Genomic DNA, 24,285 nt, shown 5'->3' with positions numbered 1-24,285 from the left:
AAGAAGAACAGTAACAATAGTATGTAATGAAATTAGCTTGGCCTTTACTGAATTATACGTGTGATTAATAACCCAATCAAACTTTCCAAGATTTGTTTCAGATTTAACACTGAATCGGATTCAGCCCTACACTACCTGAGCCAAGTGAAGAGGGCCTGACATAGGAGGTGTAAAGAGTGAGGTGACGATAGACAGCACACCTCTGTTTACTGTATTGGAGCAGGGACTCCTTTCAAAATGACAGGAGTCCCTGCCCCCTACGAAGTTTTCCTGGTACCATAGGAACTACATACTAAGCAGGAGGCATATGCTGTATTCCTACAGCTCAGTAAACCTGGTAAGGGGCTAAGTGGTGGTGTACAGCATTGCCACCTACCTCCATGTAAGAAGAGTATGCATTGATCCGTAGCACATGGCTGCTTACCGTAGAGGAGCAGGAAAGTAGTGTAAAAAATACTCTCCAGCTCCCCACTGCTTAGGGGCGGAGCAACCAGATATACAGGAAAGTGCAACACATGAAATTTCTAAATTATAAATTATAATTCACCTATTGGAAGTGTTGGACTGGAGGACCTAAGCTACGGCTACAGGGAAGTATTTTTATGCTGTAGTTTAGACCCTATGGGGGAGATTTATTAAACATGGTGTAAAGTGAAACTGGCTCAGTTGCCCCTAGCAACCAATCAAATTCCACCTTTCATTTCTCAAAGACTATTTGGAAAATGAAAGGTGGAATCTGATTGGTTGCTAGGGGCAACTGAGCCAGTTTCACTTTACACCATGTTTGATAAATCTCCCCCATCTGTCTATCTATGTATGTATCTATCTATCTACTCTCATAGACATTGAGGACCTCACAAGACTTGGGTTTATATAGATGTTTTCTGTATAGAAATAAACCTGTTTGGCTTTGTTAATTTTTCCATCTGGCACTAATAAATGGCGCTGTCGCCACCCTCGCTCCCCGTCTCCTGATATAATAGTTTGGTTGTTACTTTGTTTCCGTCTCTTCCTCCTTTATCACCAGTCCTCACTTCTTGTGTAATTGAAAAGTCAATGAAATACCATTAAAGGCTCGGCGTCTAATCTACCTGCGGATTGTCTCTGCGGAGTCACATGGATTGAGAGTTTGGGAAATTGCAAAAATATTGTGTGGAAATGAGTGATACTGCGCAGAACGGCAGCCGGGGGGAGAGGAATGGTCCACGCTCAGCCGCCGAAGCCGTAACATCATCAATATTTTTTTGTTTTTCGCTCATCGTTTGCAGCCGAGCGTTCAGCGCTGATTGGTGCCGATCTATAACGCTTCAATTAATTCTGATGGGCGTCCTATAAGCGAGACGCTCTATCACATTGATAAAGATCTCCCGCTTCGCTTCTGCGTGTCAGAAAATCCTGTGTATGGCTCTATCTGTGCAGGATGGATGGGCTGCAGGGCCACACCGCCATCCCATCACAGGGGGGTCTAGAAGAACTAAACAAATAAAAACCCAGGTAAAAAATAAATCTCAATAATAAGAGAAAAACAAAACTTGAGTGTTATCGATAAATATCAACTTGCTCAGCAGCACATATACACACATATACATACACACATATACATACACACATATACACATGCACACATATACATTTACACATACATACTACATACACATACATACATATACACATACATACTACATACACACACACACACGTACACATACATACTACATACACACATATACATATACATATTACATACACACATATAAATATACACAGACATACTACATACACACATATACACATACATACATACACATACTACATACACACATACATACTACATACACACACATATACATACTACATACACATACACACACATATACACATACATACTACATAAACACATACACATGGGTGGGAAATAATAAAAGTAGGTTTTACGTGATAGCTGGCCCGGTCAAATGGACCAAATATATGTTGATTGGAGAGAGCTTTATTAGCAAGTACTTTTAGCTTTATAGGCCAAAATAAGGTGATTGGTCTGATTGGTACTTTGGCATGTATATAGCTTAGTTGCTATCAGGTTTTGGATCTACATAAAGGGATTTCTGTCTAACTAGACTAGACTTTGCTTATGAGGATCTTCACTGTTTGATTGGCTGTAGTTAAGAAGAAACATCTATCACTTTATACCCAGAGGGACGCATGCAGGAGAACGGTCACAGACGTGGAAGGTGATCAGCACCACGGCCGGAGGCCTACTAAGAGAAAGGTAAGTGCCAGGGGGCCCTTAAAGTGTCACTGCTATTAAAACTTTAGAAATCTAAATCAACAGTAGATGGGATATAAAGCAAGTTTGCAATTTACATTCATTATGTTTATTTTTAGTTATCATGGAAAACACGGCACTTCCTGTTTTCTGACTTTTTTTTCCTCAAAAAACAGGAAACAGTCAGAGAACAGGAAGTCCTGTGTATCCCAGGACATCTGGCGCTCACAGAGAGAAGGCAGTGATGTGACTGACGGACACATTGAGCCGTGACTCTCTGTATTTGCCGGAATTCCTGTGTTTTTGGTTTTTTTTCCAACCAGCACAAGTCATAAATACTGCCTTCAGGAGACTGGACCTGGATTTCTGGTAAGTACAGCTTTGTTTTACAGCATGATAACAACAACAAAATAATGAATGTATATTGCAAACTTGCTTCATATCACATCTTCTGTTGATTTAAATTTTGAAAGTTATAACGACAGGTACATTTTAAGGAAATTTTCCAACCCTAGAATAGAACATATCCTCACACCCTGGACTGAAAAATGATAACTTCTCTCATACAGCTTCAACTCTTGGGGCAGGGCGGTATGTCTTGCTTGTAGCCTGATTTTCTCCCAGTTCTAGAACACTTCACTTGACATCTTAAAGAGGAAACTCATCTCTTCATTGTGGAGGCAAATTCTTTCGGCTGAGGTCAGTAGCAATGCTGGGATGCTGGATCTAGTTCTGAAACTTTCCTCTATCTGCATGTCTCTTCCTGTGTACTGTCACACTTAGGAAAACGCACAGCTTAGTAGCTGACTTCATTGTCTGACTAGCAGGAGCCGCACAAACATGCACACTAGCCAGCAGCCAGGCTCAGACTGGTTTACAGTAGTTTAGATCCACCCATTTCTAGGTTAGCAAGAAGCTAGTGGGGGGTTCTAATATGTTGAGAGATATCATGTGACCAAAGCATCTTATTTCCTTACATGTAATACTGGGCATCATAAAGACACAACAGTAATGTCAACCCTTGCACTGGCAATATACTTTAGTATTTGTATATCAGCACAGCAGCACATATACATATAATATATATAATGCTCAAACATATGTGATGGCTGATCAGTGTACTGTATATAGTGTAAGGACACACAGCGCTATCAGGCATCCACACACCCAAATAGACCCAAGATATCTCACAACTGAGGTTTTGCTACTTTAGATCTTTCAGCCTCTCTCCAGCCCAAAAGTATAGACATACCGGCCAGAGGACTCTGATATATATGGTACCAGGTGGAGATCTGTATTTGGAGAAGTCTATCCACAATGACAGATCCTCTTCCCGCTGTCTCGGGTGATCTGGTTGATGCTGAAAAATATGGAATAATAACCTGGTCTTTGGCGCCTGGTTCCCTCCAAATGTGATGATGGAACTTCCCCTATGTCATCAATATTCAGCTTATACATATGAAATTGTATAAGTAATAGAGGATTAGAGAAGCTGGAGGAGAAGCGGCTGTACATACAGCAACAACCCGCTCCTCCACACTGAGGGACTGCTTAGTGACAGCGCGGTGCTCACACTCGATTTACGTTATAGCGCTAAAGAGATTTCACCTACGGCCTATTCCACAGACTGATCATTTACTTATTTCATGTGTAAGACTGTATAGAGATTATTCTCCGAGCCGCCTGTTCTATGGTGACCTAAATATTCATGATCTGACGTTTACTATGTGCATGTACAATACATAAAGAGAAGTGATACTACTATATCTGACTATAAAGACTCCAACCCACATAAGGGGCAGTATTATAGTAGTTATATTCTTGTATATAGGAGCAGTATTATAGGAGTTATATTCTGGTATATAGGGTACAGTATTATAGTAGTTATATTCTTGTACACAGGAAGCAGTATTATAGTAGTTATATTCTTGTATATAGGAGCAGTATTATAGTAGTTATATTCTTGTATATAGCAGCAGTATTATAGTAGTTATATTCTTGTATATAGGGGGCAGTATTATAGTAGTTATATTCCTGTACATAGGAGCAGTATTATAGGAGTTATATTCTTGTATATAGGGACCAGTATTATAATAGTTATATTCTTGTATATAGGGGGCAGTATTATAGTAGTTATATTCTTGTACATAGGGGGCAGTATTATAGTAGTTATATTCTTGTATATAGGGGGCAGTATTATAGTAGTTATATTCCTGTACATTGGAGCAGTATTATAGGAGTTATATTCTTGTATATAGGGACCAGTATTATAGTAGTTATATTCTTGTACATAGGGGGCAGTATTATAGTAGTTATATTCTTGTATATAGGGAGCAGTATTATAGTAGTTATATTCTTGTACATAGGGGGCAGTATTATAGTAGTTATATTCTTGTATATAGTAGTTATATTCTTATATATAGGATCAGTATTATAGTAGTTATATTTCTGTACATAGTGGGCAGTATTATAGCAGTTATATTCTTCTACTTTGGGGATAGCTTTCACCGTAGGTATATTCTTCAGATAGAAAAAATTATAGTAACTTAAAATTACTATCCTTATTCTCAAACATTGAAACCTCTCATCTCCATATGTAAATGGACACTTGAATGTCGCCCCCTGGTGGACTTGTCATCAAACCTCTCATTTATACCACTTAAAGAGCTGCAGTGGCGGGAGCTTTTCCTGCTGATATAACATATAAAACATTAAGTGTGTTATGAGCAGCGCCACTAGAACATAAGAGCTGGCGCTTCACTTTGATAAATTGCCACTTTTGACTGAGTTAGTGAGTTCTGGATTTATTAAAAGGGCCTCTTCGTGGCTCATCGCAAATACTCTCAGAAACCGCATTATCGCTGGAGTCTGCCTTTAATAAATCATTGATTATAAATGGTTTCTATCATCTACAATTGCTTGATCGCATTCAATGCTTCAAGTATTCATTCCCTTTATTTATGCTGTTCTGCGATTAAATTAAATAAAACAAAAGAAAGATTACATTTAGCAACGAGAGTCGCAGATGACGGAAACCTAAGTGGCGGTCCCAGATCATTCTGGTGAAAATTAACATATTTCTTCTAATACTGTTGGACTTAAAGGGGTTAATAGAATGGTTATTTGCTATGCTGTTTCACCTATCTTTTTATGGAAAAACCAGGTGAAAACATTACTTCTCTAGTCTTTTCCGGTCTATTTAACAAACCTTCCATGTATTCTTTATGGTTCTCATGCTCTCAGTCTGAACAGTATTTCACTTTTTGGAGCAGACTTTTGTGCTCCAGAGCTGCTCTTCCTGGTGTCTTGAATTTTGAAAAAATAAACAAACAAACAAAAAAAAAAAAAAACAAAGCAGCAGAGCACACATTGTATGTATGTATCCAATTCACTGGGTTGGGTGTATAGTACCCAGCCCAACATATGGATAAGGTATCACTGTTAGTTACCACCAGGTCCCATCAATTTACCCATAGCCATATGTGTGGCTGTAACAGCTCACAACTATGTAGATATACTCCTAGATGACCTAACTCTGTTGTACAGGGTGTTTATGGCTCTTAGACAGTGTTATATATGAGTCTTAGGGTTATTCATGAAGTTTGGATTCCGATCAGACTAGTTCGGTCTGAGCTGAGCTCTTTGCTGAAGTTCGGTGAACCTGCAGAGCTGAACTTCTGAAAACTTTGGTCATCTCTACTGAGCAGCGACGCATACTGTGTGCGCCCCACCGCTCAGGTCACTGCCTTTGACAGGAGTCCCTGCTCCTGTTCCAGGAATTCACCCAGAAGGATTCCCAGAAGACAAATCAGTTTTTTGTTTTTTTTTTGTGTGCAAATTTTAGTTCCTTTCATCTGTAGTTCTGGCAATAGTTAAATCAGAAAACCCATAGCATTTTATGTTTTTTTTTTTTTTGTTTTGTTTTTTTTTACATTTGTAAAAAATAAATTTGCTGCATTTTAATACACAACAAAATACAAAAAAATGAATTAGTCCTCAAAAAATAAATAAATAATGTGCTGTGTGTAATCAAGGAACACAGCATCAACAGGAGATGACTCCCTATGTCTCTAGCATTAAAGGGGTACTCCAGCAAAAAAAAAAAAAAAAATTAAGATCAACTGGTTCCAGCATGTGCAATAGATTTGTTAATTACTTCTATAGAAAATCTTCCAGTACTTATCAGCTGCTGTATGTCCTGCGAAAAGTGGTGTATTCTTTCCAATTTGGAGTGCAGAAGAGGTTTTTTATGGAAATTTGCTACTGCTCTGCATAGTTCCTGTCTCTGACAGAAGAGGCGGCAGAGAGCACTGTGTCGGACTGGAAATAATACATCACTTCCTGCAGGACATACAGCAGCAGATAAGTACTGGAGGCGGGAGATAGAATAGAAGTAAAGAAGTTAACAGACAAAAATTTAAAATGTCTGGCACTTTCTGTCACCAGTTGATTTGAAATATATATTTTTTTTTGCCGGAGTACCCCTTTAAGATCATGAGAGCTGATGGTAATATAGTGATAGCTCCGGGCTTAAAGCGACTCTGTACCCACAATCTGACCCCCCAAACCCCTTGTACCTTCGGATAGCTGCTTTTAATCCAAGATCTGTCCTGGGGTCAGGTCGGCAGGGGATGCAGTTATTGTTTTCAAAACAATTTTTAATCCTACAGCGCTGTGTCTAACAGCTGGGGCTTAAATTTGTATATGCATTAGGCTGGCACCACCTCTCCTTCCCTCCTCAGCATTAGGAATGATCCAGGAACATTTACTGCTGTTTGAGCTTTGCACAGGTGTCTTAACGATCCAGCCCATGTGCTGGGCTGCCACAGGTGGGGAATAGGAAGCAATCTGTCTGGAGCATTCCTAATGATGAGGAGGGTGGGGAGGAGGGAAGGATGTGGCAGCCTAATGGTGCGTTTACACGTAACGATTATCGTGCGAATTTGCACGATATCGATCGAATTCGAACGATAATCGTACATGTTATCAAATCAACGTTCGTCGTTTGCAAAAAATTTGCCAATCGTTCCGTGTAAACAGTTGTCGCGCGATAGTCCGGCCGCCCGCAGCCCCGGCCCCCTGCTCGCAGCCTGGTCCCCCGCTCATCCGCAGCACCCTGCGCCGGCTCGATCGTCACCCCCGCCGCCCCGATCGCCACCCCCACCGCCACTCCGATCGCCACACCCCCCCCCCCCCCCCCGCCGCTACCGCCGCTCCGCTGAAGAGGAGCACTGATTGGCTGACGAGGAGCCATTTGAAATTCCCAGCTCATCTCTTCAGGCAATCAGTGCACTGAAGAGGGGAGTCGGGGATTTCGAAGACCTGCTATGTGGAGCAGGTAACGTATGCTCGCAGAGGTGGCGATCAGAGCCAGCATAATGCATATACTAATGTAAGACCCGGCTGTTAGACACAGGGCTGCAAGTTTAAAAGTTTTTTTTAAAACAATAGCTGCATCCCCTGCCGAACGGACCCCAGGACAGATCTTGGATGAAAAGCAGCTATCCGAAGGTACAAGTGGTTTGGGGGGGGACAGATTGTGGGTTACAGAGTCACTTTAAAAGGGTAGTCCCATCTCAAATCCACAGGATAGAAGGTAAGATGGTGATTGGTTGAGGAGTGACCACAGGGACTGCCATAATCCTGAGAACTAAGGGAAATTACAACCCAGAATAACTGGAGCTCACCATGGGTGTACCCAGTGCTCCGTTCATCCTCTATGGTGTGTCTGACCATTGCCTAGCTAACTAACAAAGTAAAAAAAAATATATAATGAAATATGATTTAAAAAAACAACATAAAAGACTGCACACAGCAATATTAGGTAAAATATAATAATAGAGTATATACACCTGGATGAGGTTTCGTTCCTGTCCTGGTGGGACGCAGCGGATGCCGCTTTGTTGCAGTTTATTGAATAAAGCTGGGTGACTCAGCCTGTGCGTGCCATTAGCTGTAACACGATTAATCTGCACAATCATTTGAGATGAGCGACCCCGTGTCAGCGCAGTTATTAAACAAACATCAGACTCACGGCGGAAGCCTTATTAGAACAAGCAGCTTCCCTGCGTACAGAGCACCACGAGGAGCGCAGAACATGGTGTCTCATGGAGAGGTCTGCGGAGCTCAGCGTGCGGGGATGCATGTCTGTAACTCTGAGCAGGGATTCAGTCCTGGGATACACAGGGCGTGACAAGGCTCTGTTCACACTATATAGACTGATACGTAATTACACTCATAGTACAATCCGCCCATATTTACTATGATAACTGGCAATTTCTCTATATGGCACTGTATTATTTTGTATATCTGACAAGAAGTGTGGCTTAAAGTACTTCCTTGGAAAAACAGCACCACCCCTGTCCTCAGGTTGTGTGTGGTATTGCAATTCAGCTCCATTCACCTCAATGTAACTGAAAAGCACCCCCCCCCCCCCCAAAAAAAAAAACAAAACAACAACAACAAAAAAAACAACCGAGGACAAGAGTGGCACTGTTTCTGGAAGAAAGCAGCTGTTTTCCTAATCCTGGATAAGGAATTCTGGGTGAGGGTGGATGGAGGCGTGGCTCATTATATAACAAATTCTATGAAATAGAATATTGGTTTAAAGTATCAATAGTTGGTATACAAAACAGCCATTTCTACTATACAACATGAAATATTGTGATAAATTAGGTCTGAGTAATACATAGGATTGGTAAATCTAGTATAGCGTGTCTACGGTGTCTTATTCGAGTTTTATATCCTTTATATTGTATTTTTTATTTCTAAAAATGTTCCTGGGGGCGGCCATATTGAAGACACAAACTTCCTGTACTGAAGAAGTCAATTGTCAGAGATGGGTCATAGAATATTACAGTGACCGTACACACCGCTAACCTCAGGGACACAGACTTATGTATTTCTGCACTTGCTGTATCCCACTTAATGTTTTTTGTGCTGTTTTTGGCTATTGGCTGTCATAACATTGGAAGATGCACGTATATTTGCACAGTTTGTATGGTGTCAATGTATCCATGTGTAATGTATATGTGTAATGCTGCCACCTGCTGGTTACACTATGTTAAAACTGTGAGCAGGGAAGCCCTAAGTGATTACTTTAGCACATAGACAAAGGGGGAGATTTATCAAACATGGTGTAAAGTGAAACTGGCTCAGTTGCCCCTAGCAACCAATCAGATTCCACCTTTTATTTTCCAAAGAGTCCATGAGGAATGAAAAGTGGAATCTGATTGGTTGCTAGGGGCAACTGAGCCAGTTTCACTTTACACCATGTTTATTAAATTTCCCCCACTCTAGAAGGTTGGAGATTCATTACTCAAGCCCAGGCCTCCTCTCCCAAGAGGAAGATTATTTTTTTAAAAAGAGAATCCAGGCTGATCAAGCCAAGTGGAGCAGCCTAGCTTTACCTTTTAGGGTACATGCACACTGTACGACCGGGTTTTCCGACGCCATTCCGTAGCGTGCATGTACCCTTATAAAGTAGGCCTTAGACCACTGGGTATGTCCAGAGCTGAAGCCCCTTCTGGAAGGTTCTGCAGTTCTGCGAGTGCCATCAGCTGATTGGTGTGGGGGTTGACTGGGAACCCCGAGACCCAAATGAATTGGCTGCTGTGAAAAGTGCGGGAAGACAGATTCAAATTTAAGGAGTTGCGCAGCGGTTACAGCTCAGTTGTCGCTGGTTGCCTGGAAGAAAGAAGCTCCCGCCAACCCACCACTGTGGTTCTTGGACTTTGAGAGATGTCCTGAACTTCATAGTGGGGTGTAGTCTCCCAGTTTATTCTGAGAAGGATAGTGACTGGTTAAAATGGACAGTTATATTGCTGAATTCTTTATATTGGTCAATTTATTTATGTTAAACCCTTACGAAGATCTGCCGCCATAAAGTTTTTTTTCACTGTAAAGGTTGTTGTGTCATTATTTTTCATATTCAAGAATTTTTATTTAGGATTTTATATAACAGAATACAGAAACAAGAGACAAAAAATCAGAGAGAAAAAGGAAAATGCAACTGTTGATTAACAGGAAAAAGGCCTAAGGCTGTGGCAAAATATGAGGATTAACCTAAGGTCATCACTGAAACTATCAAAAACACTCAATATAATACTCAATATAATACAGGCCAGGAACAAAGGGATAAATAAACTATTTGGCTGGTTTAGGGAACTAGAGGTACTGTCGCAAGCGTCCACGGGGACAGGTTGCCTGCATGGGCCCTATTGGGCACAGCAGAGAGCTCCTCAATGTGCCATAAACTATAAACGGATGCGGGTGCCTGAAGTAGAATTATAACATAACCTAAATTGGTTGTTAGGGACCCAACCGGGAATATGGCGCACAAATAGTAGGCGTGGGGTCTCCAGTAAAATTATGAAGAATCAAAAAACGAAGAAGGGGAGGGAGGGAGGGGGAACAGGGGGGAGAGGAAGAGGGTAGGAGAGGGAGCATAGACCCACCTTCAGAACATGAGGCGGCATGGATCCGAGCGCTCCGGGCAGTCCGACCAACTGGAGGAGGGGCGGCGTTAGCCTTGGTGTGTGTGTGAGGTGCATGGGGGAGCTGTAGGGCCTAGTCCCGAGGGCGGAGAAGTGACCATGCGATATCTTGGGGAGTCCAGGAATTGTAGCCAAGGGAGCCATGTTCTGGAGCACTTAGTGGATGCTTGTGGCGTGGCTGCTAGCAAATCTTCCATGTGATAGGTGTGGGAGACTTCCGCGAACCATTCTTCTAAAGACGGCGGGTCCGGGGCCCGCCAATGTCGCGGGATCACCGTTTTTGCAGCTTGTAACAAGTGGCGAAGAAGGGATTTTTTAAATTTCTCCTGGGGTATAGGGAACATAAATAACAAGGTGGCCTCCGGGGAGCGGGGGACGTGGGTGCCCGTGATTTCCGATATTAGCTGGAGCACTAGCTGCCAGAACGGCTGTAACCTGGGGCAAGCCCACCAAATGTGCACCATAGACCCCACTGCAGAGCCGCATCTCCAGCAGTCATCAGGGACCCCTGGGTACCATCTATGGAGGGCCTCCGGGACCCTGTACCATCTAGTGAGGATTTTATAGCATGTCTCTTGAGACCTTGTAGCTATAACAGCCTTATGAGTCAGAAAGAAGCATTTGGTCCATTGTTCGTCAGTAAATTTCATGTTTAGTTCCCTTTCCCACTTTTCACAGTAGGGAGGAAGGGGTTGGGACCTGGAGGCCAGTAAGAGTCCATAGATGGTGGAGATGGCATGTGGGGGGCAAGAGGGGGCTAGGCAGAGTTTTTCAAAATCCGTAAGGGAGCGGTGTAGCTGTTTGCCCCTGTGGACGGCTGAATAGAAATGACGGAGTTGGAGGTAAGCGAAGGGGGCTCGAGGTACAGTCTTGTTCTCAGGTACAATGTCAGAGAGCGGGCGAAGGGCAGTGGCGGAGAGAGCCCGGTGGAAGCGCAGAGGAGAGGACTTGGTGTAACCCAGGAATGGGGAGGTGGAAGTCCCCGGCGGGAAGTCAGGATGGTCTGTAATTGGGAGGAGGGGGCCAGTACGATCCACTAAGGAGCTGCCGGGTCCAGCTTGGTGGAGGCTTGCTATTGTGTGACGGGTGGTAAAAGACATGGAAGAAGTGTCCGATAATGAAGGTGACCAGGTCCAGGGTAGGGTGGAGAGGGCTTTGGAGGATAGGTCTTGGGCAATACGGACCCACACTTTATTGTGTTCATTGTGGAACATGTCCAGAACCCGGGCGTGGACACAAGAGAGGTAGTAGAGTCTGCAGTCGGGGAGTCCAGCCCCACCGAGCAGTTTAGGGCGAGATAAGACCAATCTGTTGAGACGAGGCCGTCTCGATGCCCATACAAAGGTCCCGAAGCACCTCTGGATCTGCCGAAAATAGGAGGAGGGAATGGATATCGGAATGGTCTGCAGGAGGTATAACAAACGGGGCATGAGAGTCATTTTTACAATGCTAATCCTCCCAAACCAGGAGAACTCGGCACGGTCCCAACTCTCCAAGTCCTTTTGGAACTGAGCCAATAAAGGTGCGAAGTTGACAGAGAACAAGGAGGACAGATCGGGGGGAAGTTTAATGCCCAAGTAAGTAATACCTCGTGGAGGCCAGGAGAACGGGAAAGAGGATTTCAAGGCGAGAATCGTCTGTGTGGGTAAGGAAACGTCTAATGCCTCCGATTTTGTCAAATTGATCTTAAAGTTGGACCAGGAGCCAAATTCCGCCACCCGGGACATTAAGGAGGGGAGGGAGACTAACGGATTTGTGAGGTAGACCAATAGGTCGTCTGCAAATGCGGAACACTTATACTCTGTACCATGGATTGTAATGCCTTGAATGGCGGGGTCTGCCCGGATGGACGCCAGCAGGTGTTCCATAACTAGGACGTACAGTAGGGGAGAGAGGGGGCAGCCCTGTCTGGTACCGTTGAGGATGGGGAAGGGGTCAGAGAGTGTGCCATTAATTTTTAAGCGCGCGGAAGGGGATGCGTACAGTGCGAGAATCTTGGAAGTAAAGACGGGGCCCAGGCCAATGTGTTGTAGGGTTTGTGCCAGGGAGGACCAGGATATTCTATCAAAAGCCTTCTCGGCATCAAGTGAGAGGACCATGAGGTTGTGTCATTATTTATTAACGCTAAGGGGGTTGGGGCTTGCACTTCTGTGTATAGTCATTGTGGAGAAACTGAAAGATAGCCTCACGGCAAGTCTAGGACCCACAGGGCTTCAGGCCAGGCCTAGTTGTCTATATGGCTATAGACCTTACACCTCCTGTACCAGAATTATACCAGAGATTGTTATTTTGCCCATCTTACTGAGTCTTAAGGGAGACTGAAAGCAGCGTTTCTACCAGCACACTACCATCAGGGCATACCATCAACTTATACCATGCTGTTATCCACCCTAGTTGTCCGAACAGCAAGAAGAATGGGAAATGTTGCAGGATCCCTTGGGCCCATCTGACCGTGCCCAGCTGTGGCACTGCAAGGCCCAGCCAGTCCACAGGTTGCTATATCTCCTGGTGGTGGTCCCTCTGGGTTGAGCACTGATTGCACAGCTATAGTATATAGTGTTACTATCCTGCCTTATATATAAGACATGGGATTTTTTGTACATTTTTTTTTTATCTATGACCATGCTGTCCGTAAGTCAACAGCACAGTTATACAGCTGTAGGGCCGTACATATCTAGTCATAACATTGTATAAATCTGCACCATTGTAACGGGAAGCATTTACACTACTATTACTATTAGCTTTGCTGCCGCTGAACGGTTACTTCCCTGTCATTTATTTTTATTCACTTTTTACAATGCGCAGCCTGGGTAATTACCCTGTTACTAGGGCAACTAACATGTCAAATATGGGGACCGTCTGCCAGCGAGGAAAACAAGCCAGGCAGCTCACCGCTCCACACCCACTAATCTGGCTTATTAAAGGGCAATTACCAGTAGAAGGTGTTTTGTTTCTTCATTCGATTAGTTCTGTATAACCTTTCCTTAGTTATTCCTGTACTTGGAAAAGCTGGGTGACCAATATGGCTGCACCTAAAACTACAAGAAGGCACAGGCTTTACGTAAGATGATACAATGTGCTGTTAGTGTCGCTCTTTCCATATGGTGTATAAATAAACATACCAGGCAGTGCACAACTATAAGTGCCGTATAGTATGGTGCCCGAGTAACAGTGCCATATCTTGGCCAAATAATACTTTTATATAGTCTAAATATTAATGTTATACAGTGCTGATACATAATATGCTGTATACAGTGCCTAAGTAGTAGCAAACAATGTAAATATAGTCACTATATAGTGCTGAAATAAGCCCGCCGTACAGTAATGAAAGAGTTTCAAACATTTGACAAATATTTAAATACAGTCACGTAAATAGTAATAATATATCATTCTGATACCACCATATATTGCAAAATTAATATAATGTACAGGGTGTAAGTAGCAGTGCCATACAATGCAAATACCACCATTTAGTGCCCAAATAATGTTTTTATACAGTAATGAAATAATCATGTCATACCTAGGAAAAAATAATCCTTTCATGTAGTTGTTTACATATTTATGTATATTGTGCTGCCACCTCCACTATAGAATGCAAAATAAATAAACTGTACAGTGCCAATACCACCATGCAGTGCTAAAATAAAAATCACCATACAGTGACCATGTAGCAGTAGCAAATAATCATTTCTTAGAGTTGCCCAAATATGTTATACAGTGTTATACATAAACTTTATAAATAAATACCACCATATAGTGCTCACTATATAAAACTGCTATATAGTCCATATTAAGACTAGTTGTAAGATTGATTGCAGGCCCCTGCTGTCATCTGTGGCACACCCCAGGGAAGCTATGTGACTGTGCAGGTCATGCACTCAACTCCCCCTCCCCAATATAGGAAAAAGTATGACACTCTTTAGCAAGTCCCCTTTAAAGATGGCCCCCATCTGTGTAGCCCCATTATTGATGGCCCCCCTCTGTTTGGTCCCCCATATAGATGCCCTCCTCTGTTTGGTCCCCCATATAGATGCCCCCTCTGTTTGGTCCCCCAAATAGATGCCTCCTCTGTTTGGTCCCCCATATAGATGCCCCCTCTGTTTGGTCCCCCATATAGATGCCCTCCTCTGTTTGGTCCCCCTTACAGATGGCCCCCCTAATCTCACCTCTCCAGGTTCCTGCTCTGGCCTCCTCTGGTCAGGTCTGTGTATGGAGGCAGAGCCAATAACTGCTCTGTGCTTCATTACACACAGAGTAGAGCTTCAGGAGGCAGGAGAGTTGGCAGTGGGCTTCCTGGGTGCTGTCATCCATCAGCTATTTAGTTTTATCAGTGATTGCTAATATAACTGAATAGGGAGAGAGCTGCCTGGCCTGCTCACTGCAGTTCTTCTGAACCAGATATCATCATCACTGCTTATTCAGGAGAATGACAGGAGGTGGTGCAGGGGTTAGCGGAACTGGGCCCCTAGAAGTGCAGTGGGCTCCAGCACTTGGTCGAGTAGGCTGGGTGCTCATATATGCACGCACACATGCACAGTGATACACACACACACACACTACCTCACATACATATACTCATACACTCACACACTCATACTTGCAAGCATGCTCACTAACTCACACACACACACACTCACCTTTATACTGTACACACACTCATACATGTACACGCAGACACACACACACACACACACTCATACTTGCAAGCATACTCACTAACACACACACATACATACACACACTCACTCACCTATATACTTTACACAACCAATCATACTCATACACTCATACTTGCAAGCACACACACACACTCACTTATGAACACACCCATATACGTGTGCACAAACACATACATACATGTATACACACACACACACACTATAACTTGCAAGTATTCCCAATGACTCATACACAAACACTCACCTATATACCCACACTCACACACATACACTCATACTTGCAAACACACACACACACTCATACACTCACATACACCCATATACGCACACCCAAACACATACACACAAACACATACACAACAAGTATACACACACACACTCATACTTGCAAACATACACACTCACTCATAGACATACTCACTTATATACACACACACCCATATACGCGTGCACAAACACATACACACCTACACATTATCTTGCAAAACATTTAATTTTTTTTCTAGAATATTCTATCCATAATATGAGGATTCTGCGTCCCATTATACAATATATTACGTGTTGGTGCAGCCAGCCGCTACCAGAGGGATAATAACGGTCGGTTATTTATATACAGAATACATGTTGGGGCTGCACGCTCTATAAGACAAGCCGTGTGTAATTCCCACTTCGCATATTTAATACAGAGATTGAGTCTGGAGCCAAGAAAATAGCAGAAAAATGTCATTATAGCCATAAACCCGCAGGAAGGTCACGGTCTCCCCCGAGCGGCGGCTCGCACGTATATATTTTAGCGGAATTAAACGTCACATGACTGAGATTATATCCAGAACCCAAATAACTAAAAACTATGCAAAAGTCAGAAAGTTAATTTTATAAAACTTAATAGTAAAAACAATCATAATGATATCTGCGGCCGTTCACATTTACAGTTATTGGCACCATAAATATTCACCTTTTTATCTTATGTTTTCCTGGTTTCCTCATTTACTTCTTAACTGATGAACGGAATGGAATCTGCTACATCAGGTTGGTAAGAAATCCCAGTTCTTCTCTTTTTCGGCAGTTATGTCTCCCAGGTTGCCTGCTACATTAATTTCTAATAGAAGGTAGGAGAAGAAGTTAGCTACTTCCTCCACCATTGATGTAGGTTGGTTACACTTTCTAACTGATTTTTTATGGTTCCAATGCAACTAAAATGAAAACCGAGGCAACTTTGCCATTGTTCTTATATAAAAATCCTCCACCGTTTTGTGTATACAGCTCCTGTGCAGATGTATGTATCGCCACTAGACTAGACTGATTCTACAGTTATGTTTTATTTATTGTTTTTTTAATTGTCTATTGCTTTTCTATTTTGTAAGAAGAAGTTTAGAGGGAGCGGAGTAAAACATGGTTGTAGGATCAGACTACACAATGTATGTTTGTAGTCTGTTACCATGGAGACACATAATTCTACATAGAAATGATAGAACTGAAAAAAATGTAAGATTTTTAATGGCTAATAAATCACTTCTGTCTCCTGAAGGATTTCTGAATAAGAAGGGGCAAAGATAAGAGGCGTGACATGATACATTATATAGTCCTGAGTCAAAAGAGAGGCCACTTGCATAGTATCTTGGGAGCTCTTTTGGGCTTATCAAGGCTGCTAACTTATCATTGAAGAGATTCTGAATTCTGAAGCCTAGCCTCATGAGTACTTCCCTTCAAGTCATGTGCCCTACAAAATAGCCCAGGTGGTCAGTGGGCTGCGCTGGAGTGTGCACTGCACTATGCATGCAGGAGCAGCAGCACCGCAGGATCTCTGGACCTCACTTGCATGCATGCAGACACAGCTCTACAGTGGGGTCCAGAGTCCAGTGCCTTGCAGACATAAGACCTGTAATCGGTATGTTAGGCAGATGCACCTCTGGCAGACGGTATACTGAGGGAGAGTGCTAGAATTTGTATGCACATGGAAGGAAACCCCATCTCACGTTGGCTCCGGGACCCTTAGGACTGCATGCAGTCTCCAGCTACCGCAGTAATTTTGTTCACTGCCCATTGATACAGATATCCTGACATCTCCTAAATTCCTTTACGATGTATCTTCTTCTGCACACAGAGCGGAGCTGCGGGTGGGGTTAGGGGTTACACACTGGAATAATTGTATGGAATCAAAGTTTTGCGCCATCGTCTACGCCTCTCCCTATCTCCATCTTTCGTTCTTGGTTAGAACATGAGTCTTAATACATCAGCTGTCCGGACGGTGATTGATGTCTCATACCAGGACGTAAACCTGTGATGTGGAAAACAGGGAAGCGCTGCCATGTTCTGATAGAAGTGCGCGCCGTTATATTTCCGTGACAGCGATAGCTGAGAAAACATGTTAGCCGGGTCATCAATCTCCCAACCCGAGAAGGAACGTGTCCCCAGTATCTGGAGACGATCAACTCATCTCATGTCTGATGATCATCCGCGCAGCGCAGGGGGTTGGGATCCATTGGTTTTATGTAAACAGCCGAAGCTCTTCCTGGAATTGGAGATAATCTCAGAGATGCAGGTTCTCCAGCTGAGGAGAAAACTCAGGAAACAAGACAATGAGCAATGAGAACCCAAGACACACTAAAGAGAATAATGGACCCAATATTCTGTGCTGGCTAATGTCTTTACTTATTTTTCTGATAGAAAGCTCCAAATCTCCTACATAGTCATAGAAGAAATAAATTATAGAATTGTATTTGCCTGCAGCCACCACTAGGGAAGCTAAGGAGCTTATTGCAGACTCTTTATTGAATCTAATGTTAAAATGTACGCAGTAAGCTCCCCCTAGAGGTGGCAGGTGAAATCTTAAAAAAACTAACATAACATTTTTGGACTGGTGGCAATTTATTTTAAGTTTTTCTTTTCAATTTTTTTTTTACTATGGACAAATTTCTTGTTTTTAACTTTTCTTGCCCATTTATAATGTTTAACATATATCAGTGATCCCCAAAATGCGATTCTCCAACTGTTGCAAAACTACTGCCATAGCAGCTGTAGTGCGTGCTGCAAATGGCCTCCTAACAGCCCTTTAACTGTGAGCGCTCCTGATGACCACATGCAGTTAATGTGGGGCTTTGATTGACAGATCGAGGAGCCAATGGCTCCCCACCCTGATAATAACTCCTGTGGCCGTAGGCAGCAGGGGGGAGGGGGGGGGGAGCAAATAGAAAGATTGCTATGGTGCCCTGCCATGATTGTGCAGTGTCACTGTTCACCGAAGCTCTGAGATTCTATTCATGTATCAGAAACAACTGTATGATCAGAGGAATGGGACTGTCTGCGACTTTGCTGCAGTGCATGGGATTGCAGCAGGGAGGGATACATCCATGGTTGTAATGTATGGCGGCCTCCTGCAGCAGCTCTGTCACAGTGTTTCTGAGCAGATGGTTGTTATCGTTTACATTGTAATATGCAGATGTTAATTGGCCAATTATAGTTCTATGCGGGGAAATACAAGAGCGAGAAACACATTGATGTTTGGTGGGAAACATAGCTCAACTAAAACATCTCTTCATGTGCACATTGATAAAACGGAGCAGGGTGCGGAGTAAAGCTTATTCCAGAAGCGCTGGGTGATTTATTGCAGATTTATTAGCAGTTTTTGTATTTATCTATTTTTGAAGAGTTTTATCTCAACAAAGAACAAAAGGATCAAATGTTTAAATTTTAAATGACTGATCCCCCCTAAAGTCCCCTGTAGGGGGAGAGTCAGGGAATTTCAATGCACATTAGCTGGCTGGACTTACTGAAATCGGTGGGTTAAGCAAAAATGCGAGGGCCCCTGAGGCTAATGGAAACCTTTTCTCAGAAAGGAATGGGCCATGTATCATGTTCTATAGCATGCCAAACTACATGAGTATTCTTCAATAGAACCATTGCCTAATGTGTTGTCATTGTGTTGGGTTTTGCCACCTAGGACAAGAGCCCTCGTCCTCTCCAGGTACCAATTCCCAATCTTTGTGTTTGCTAACAATGCAGTTTCTCAGGGGAGGGACATTTGTACACGGGTTCTCATCACTCAGTAGCACAGAAGATGGGACTATCCAGGACTTAACGTCCCCCCCTTATTATTATATTGGGTTCACCCGAATTCCACATTCTATGAACCAATTCCTCATCTTCATGTTTGCAAACACAGCAGTTCCTCAGGGCAGAGGCATTTCAGTACAGGTTCTCACCACCCCATTGGAATTGAAATATTATTATTAAGCTGGGTTTTCCACTTAGAACAAAAGAGTCCAATGCCTTTCAATGTTCCATAGACCAATTCCCCCATCATCAGGTTTATAAACACTGCGGTTCCTCAGGGGAGGGGCATTTCTGCACAGGTTCTCACCACCCAGTAGTATAAAAGATAGGACTATCCAGGACTGCACCCTCCTATTATTATGTTGGGTTTTCTAACAAGGACACAATGGTTTACCTGCTTTCCACGTTCTATGAACCAATTCCTTGTCTTCGTGTTTGCAAACACTACTGTTCATCAGGGAAGAGGCACTTCAGTACAGGTTCTCACCACCCCGTTGTAAAGGAGATTGGATCATTATTATTTAGTAGGGTTTTCCACCCAGAACAAAAGAGTCCATTACCTTTCAATATTCCTTGGACCAATTCCCTCATCATCAGGTTTACAAACACTGTGGTTCCTCAGAGGACGGGTATTTCTACACAGGCTCTCACCACAAAGTAATATAAGAGATGGGATTATAAAGGACTGGGCCCCTGTTTTGGGCTTTGCCAGTACAAAATAGTTTGTTTTCTTTCCATGTTTCTTGGTTCAATTCCCCTTATCATTCTTTTCAAAAATGCTATTCCTCAGGGGAGGGGCATTTTAACATAGGTTCTTACCACCCAGGAGCACAGGTAATCCAGACATGGGCTTCTCATAATTATGTTTGTTTTTTTTCACTCAGGACAGGAGAGAGTGAACCTTACCATCTTTTTGGACCAATTTCTAACTTTCTTGTTTGCAAACAATGCAGTTCCTCAGGGGAGGGGCTGTTTCTGTTCACATTCTCACCACCCAATTACGAAGACTATCCTGCCCTTTCTCTATCACAGCCATATATGTAGCCAGGCAAGTCTAGATTCATCATGTCTACTGGAACCCAGGTAAATTATGTGTAAGGACCAGATCTTCTTGGGTCAATTTTCGGACCAGATCTTCTTGGGTCAATTTCCCACTTTTTTCTTTGTAAACAATGGCGTTCCTCAGGAGAGCACAGGTTCTCACCTCCCAGTAGGACATATAATGGGACCATCCAAGATTGGGCTTCCAATAATTATGTGTGGTTGTGCCAGTCAGGACAAAAGAGTGCACTCCCTTTCCGTTTTCTTTGGACCAATTTCTAACGGTTTTGTTTGCTAACAATGCAGTTCCTCAGAGGAGGGGTATTTTTCCCCAGGTTCTCAGGACCCAGGACCAATGACAATCTGACTTGCCAGAACTAGGCACCTTTCTCCATTACAGCCTGATGGGTAGGCCCATGTGGCTGTATACTTCATGTCTAATGGACTTTAAGGATTTCCATTCATTTTTTTTGATTGTAGTCGATCATGATGGATTTTTGACGTTGAATCTCACAGAAAAGGTAGAGCCCGATCGTGGCGCTCAGGAGTGAAGGGGTTAAGGCTTAATATATTTCATTAGGAGATGAGAATCAGATCGCATTTGCTTTTTTGTTGCTTCTTACGATTCCTTAATTTACCACAGAGAATGTGTTTTGCGTTCCTCTCTCCTCCGCCTCTATAAACTGATTAGGATCTCATACTTGACACTGGGACGGGCGGCTCTGATTCATCAGGATCTAATGGAGTTGGTTGCGGCTCCGCAGTCACGCTCTAATGTTTTCTCCACACTTGTAAATTACACTTAATTGGAAATCCTGATGATTGTCCATGCAGTCTACGGCCCTGCCCGCTCAGCCGGCACCAAGAGAATATTCATGGCCGCTTATGAGGAGGTGACAATGCCTGGTGCCAAGGCTGCACATACCCTGTATACAACCTGGGGCAGGGCGGATATATAGCAGGGGGCACTCTGGGTAACTAAATGAGCATCTAGCTCACACTTTCCAAAGATCTTTTATAGATTGCACAGTCTACAGCCACAGATGACCAGGAAGACATAGCAGTACTGAGGCCTGTAGGATAGATGGTTATTTCGCAACACCCTCCCACCCTTGCCCACCAGGGATATTATTATTTTTATTATTAATATTAATAAATCCTTGACTGCCTCAGGCCACCAAGGACATTGTTAACCCCTACACTGCCCTAAAGCACAAGGGATGTTATTATTGACTCTTTCAATCTTCTAGTTTACCAGAAACGTTATAATTACCCCATTCACTGCCCTTGTCCACCAGGCATGTTATCATTAACTCCTTCACTTTTCTAGATCACCAGGCATGTTAGCATTATCCCTTGAGTTGTTTTAAATGACCCCTTTAGTGCCACAGACCACCAGTGTTAATATCACTGACCTATGTACTGCCTAACCCAGCAGAGATGTTATTATTAACCCCTTCACTGTCCCAGACCAGACATGTCATAATTAAACCCTTCACTGCCCTAGACTATGTTATCCTTTTTTTTTTTAAATCAGAATAATTTTTATTGAAAAAAAAACTTTTTTCACAAAAAACAGATTTTCTCCCCGTACAAACATAAGAACTCTGGAGGGCATACCCTCCACGCCCCCCCCCCCCCCCCCCCGTGCCTCCCTCCCTTCCCTGAAACCATCCAACTCCACATAACAGTTAACAGAAATCAAGTGCAACTTTCCGAGAACCATATGATGTTATCCTTAAAGGGGTTGGACACATTGTAGTAAAATAGTTCATTGTACAGAATTACTAACTTTACTCACTGTACATACTTACAGCAGTTCTCTGTGTACCTCATAGAGCTAATATCAGACTCCCCTCCTCCAGGCTGTGCTGTCCTGCTCTATGGTGAGTCTGTCCTTAAAATGGCTGACATGGAGGAGCATGTGACCATGCCCTGCCCCCTCGTATCCACCATAGGCCTATACAGGCTCAGTGGTGGACACTGGGGATGGTGTATGGTCACATGCTCCTCTGTGTCAGCCATCTTATGGACAGACTCACCACAGAGCAGGACAGCACAGCCTGGAAGCTGCTGTCAGTATATACAGTGAGTACAGTTACTTATACTGTACACTGAACAATTATACTATAAAGTAGTCAACCCTTTTAACTCCTTCACTGCCCTAGACCACTGGGATGTTATAACAAACCTATTCACTACCCTAGACCACCAGAAATAATAGCATTAACCCCTTCACTTACCATAACTTACCATAACTCCATCACTTACTTAGACCCCCCATGGATTTTAACCATTGCTGCAGGGGAAGTTTAGACTATGTTGGTATTTTCCAAGAGATAACAGCCAAAATGACTCTTTATTACAAGACACTTCAAGGACTGGAAACCTCATTCATTCGGAGGTGTCTCAGTGAGTTAAGGCTCTTATACTTAAACCAGACTGTAAAGATAAATCTGTAGGGGTTTGATGCTCATTAGAGCCCACCATATGGAGACCCCACCAGTGCTACATGTTACATCTCAATGATAGGCAAGAAGATAATTAAAGGTACACATCATACTCCTTTTCATATGGGCAGCTAGAGATGAGACGAGAGGGAGGGAAAGAAGGAAAGAGAGAGAGAGAGAGAGAGAGAAAGAAAGAAAGAAAGAGAGCAGACAGAAATAGAACAAGAAAGAGAGCCTCAATGCATCAAGAGAAAGAGAGAAAAAATAAGATAAAACGAGAGGGAGAAAAAGAGCTCAAGAGAAAGAATGGAGAAAGAGAAGTGAGGAGAAAGAGAGAGAGAGAGCAAGAGAGAGAGATAAAGAGAGACAGGAAGTGAGTGAGAACTAAAGAGAAAGCAAGGGAGAAAGGGTAAAGAAATTGAATACTAAAGAGAGAGAGAGAAAGAAAGAAAGAGAGAGAGAGAGAGAGAGTCCTTGTGTTTCCCATACTCTCCATTCCTGCCATAATCTGCCTGCACTCCACCACATTGTATCAGAACTGTAGATGTTTACTGTCTAAGGGCCCTATTACATGGAGCGATATCAGGTCAACTTGGCAGATTATCGCTCCATTTAATAAAGACAATGATCAGTTGATGACAACGATCATCACAGATTGTGTTTTTTATTCCTGCCTGAAAATAAATTGGCTGCCAACTGGGCATCACTACATGATAGCGATGTGCAGACAACGGCTGCTGAATCTGTAAAGAAACTAATAAAGTATATACATACCTGTCCACACTCCCCGGTACTTCTTACCCTTCCTGGTATCTTCCTGGCTTCTGTCCACACCTGCAGCCGCCAGGTCGGCATTTGATTACATAGAATATCGGGCCATGTAATACGGCCCTTAGAAATAGTTATCTGAAGGCTACACATGATTTATGAAAAACAAATGTCTTCCTGGGTGAGTGCAGTTCCTCTGGTTTCTTCCATGTTATTTCATATTGGCTGCACTAAGAGCGCCGCACACAACGAGTATATGCCAGTGACGTGTCTGGGGGGGGCCTGTAACCTGCTCTCAGGCGATAACCGATTAAAAATTCTTATGTCAAACTGTTAGAAACTCCTTTCAGCCATTCCATAGTTGTTCCTATGAAAGATGGCCTCCATTATGTCAGTCAGCTCTGGTCTAGCGATACATTCTGCTCTCCCATCATATCACTACATATCTAACTGGAGTCTGGAAATGCCGGGTGGTATATTTTGGGTGAAGTGTAATTCTGGCTGTATAGGAGGACTCTGCCTCCCTGGTGACAGAT

The sequence above is a fragment of the Dendropsophus ebraccatus genome, chromosome 8, assembly GCF_027789765.1.
Source record: "Dendropsophus ebraccatus isolate aDenEbr1 chromosome 8, aDenEbr1.pat, whole genome shotgun sequence".
Lineage (NCBI taxonomy): Eukaryota > Metazoa > Chordata > Amphibia > Anura > Hylidae > Dendropsophus > Dendropsophus ebraccatus.
The sequence above is the reverse complement of the archived record's forward strand: the minus strand, read 5'-3'. Positions refer to the sequence as shown.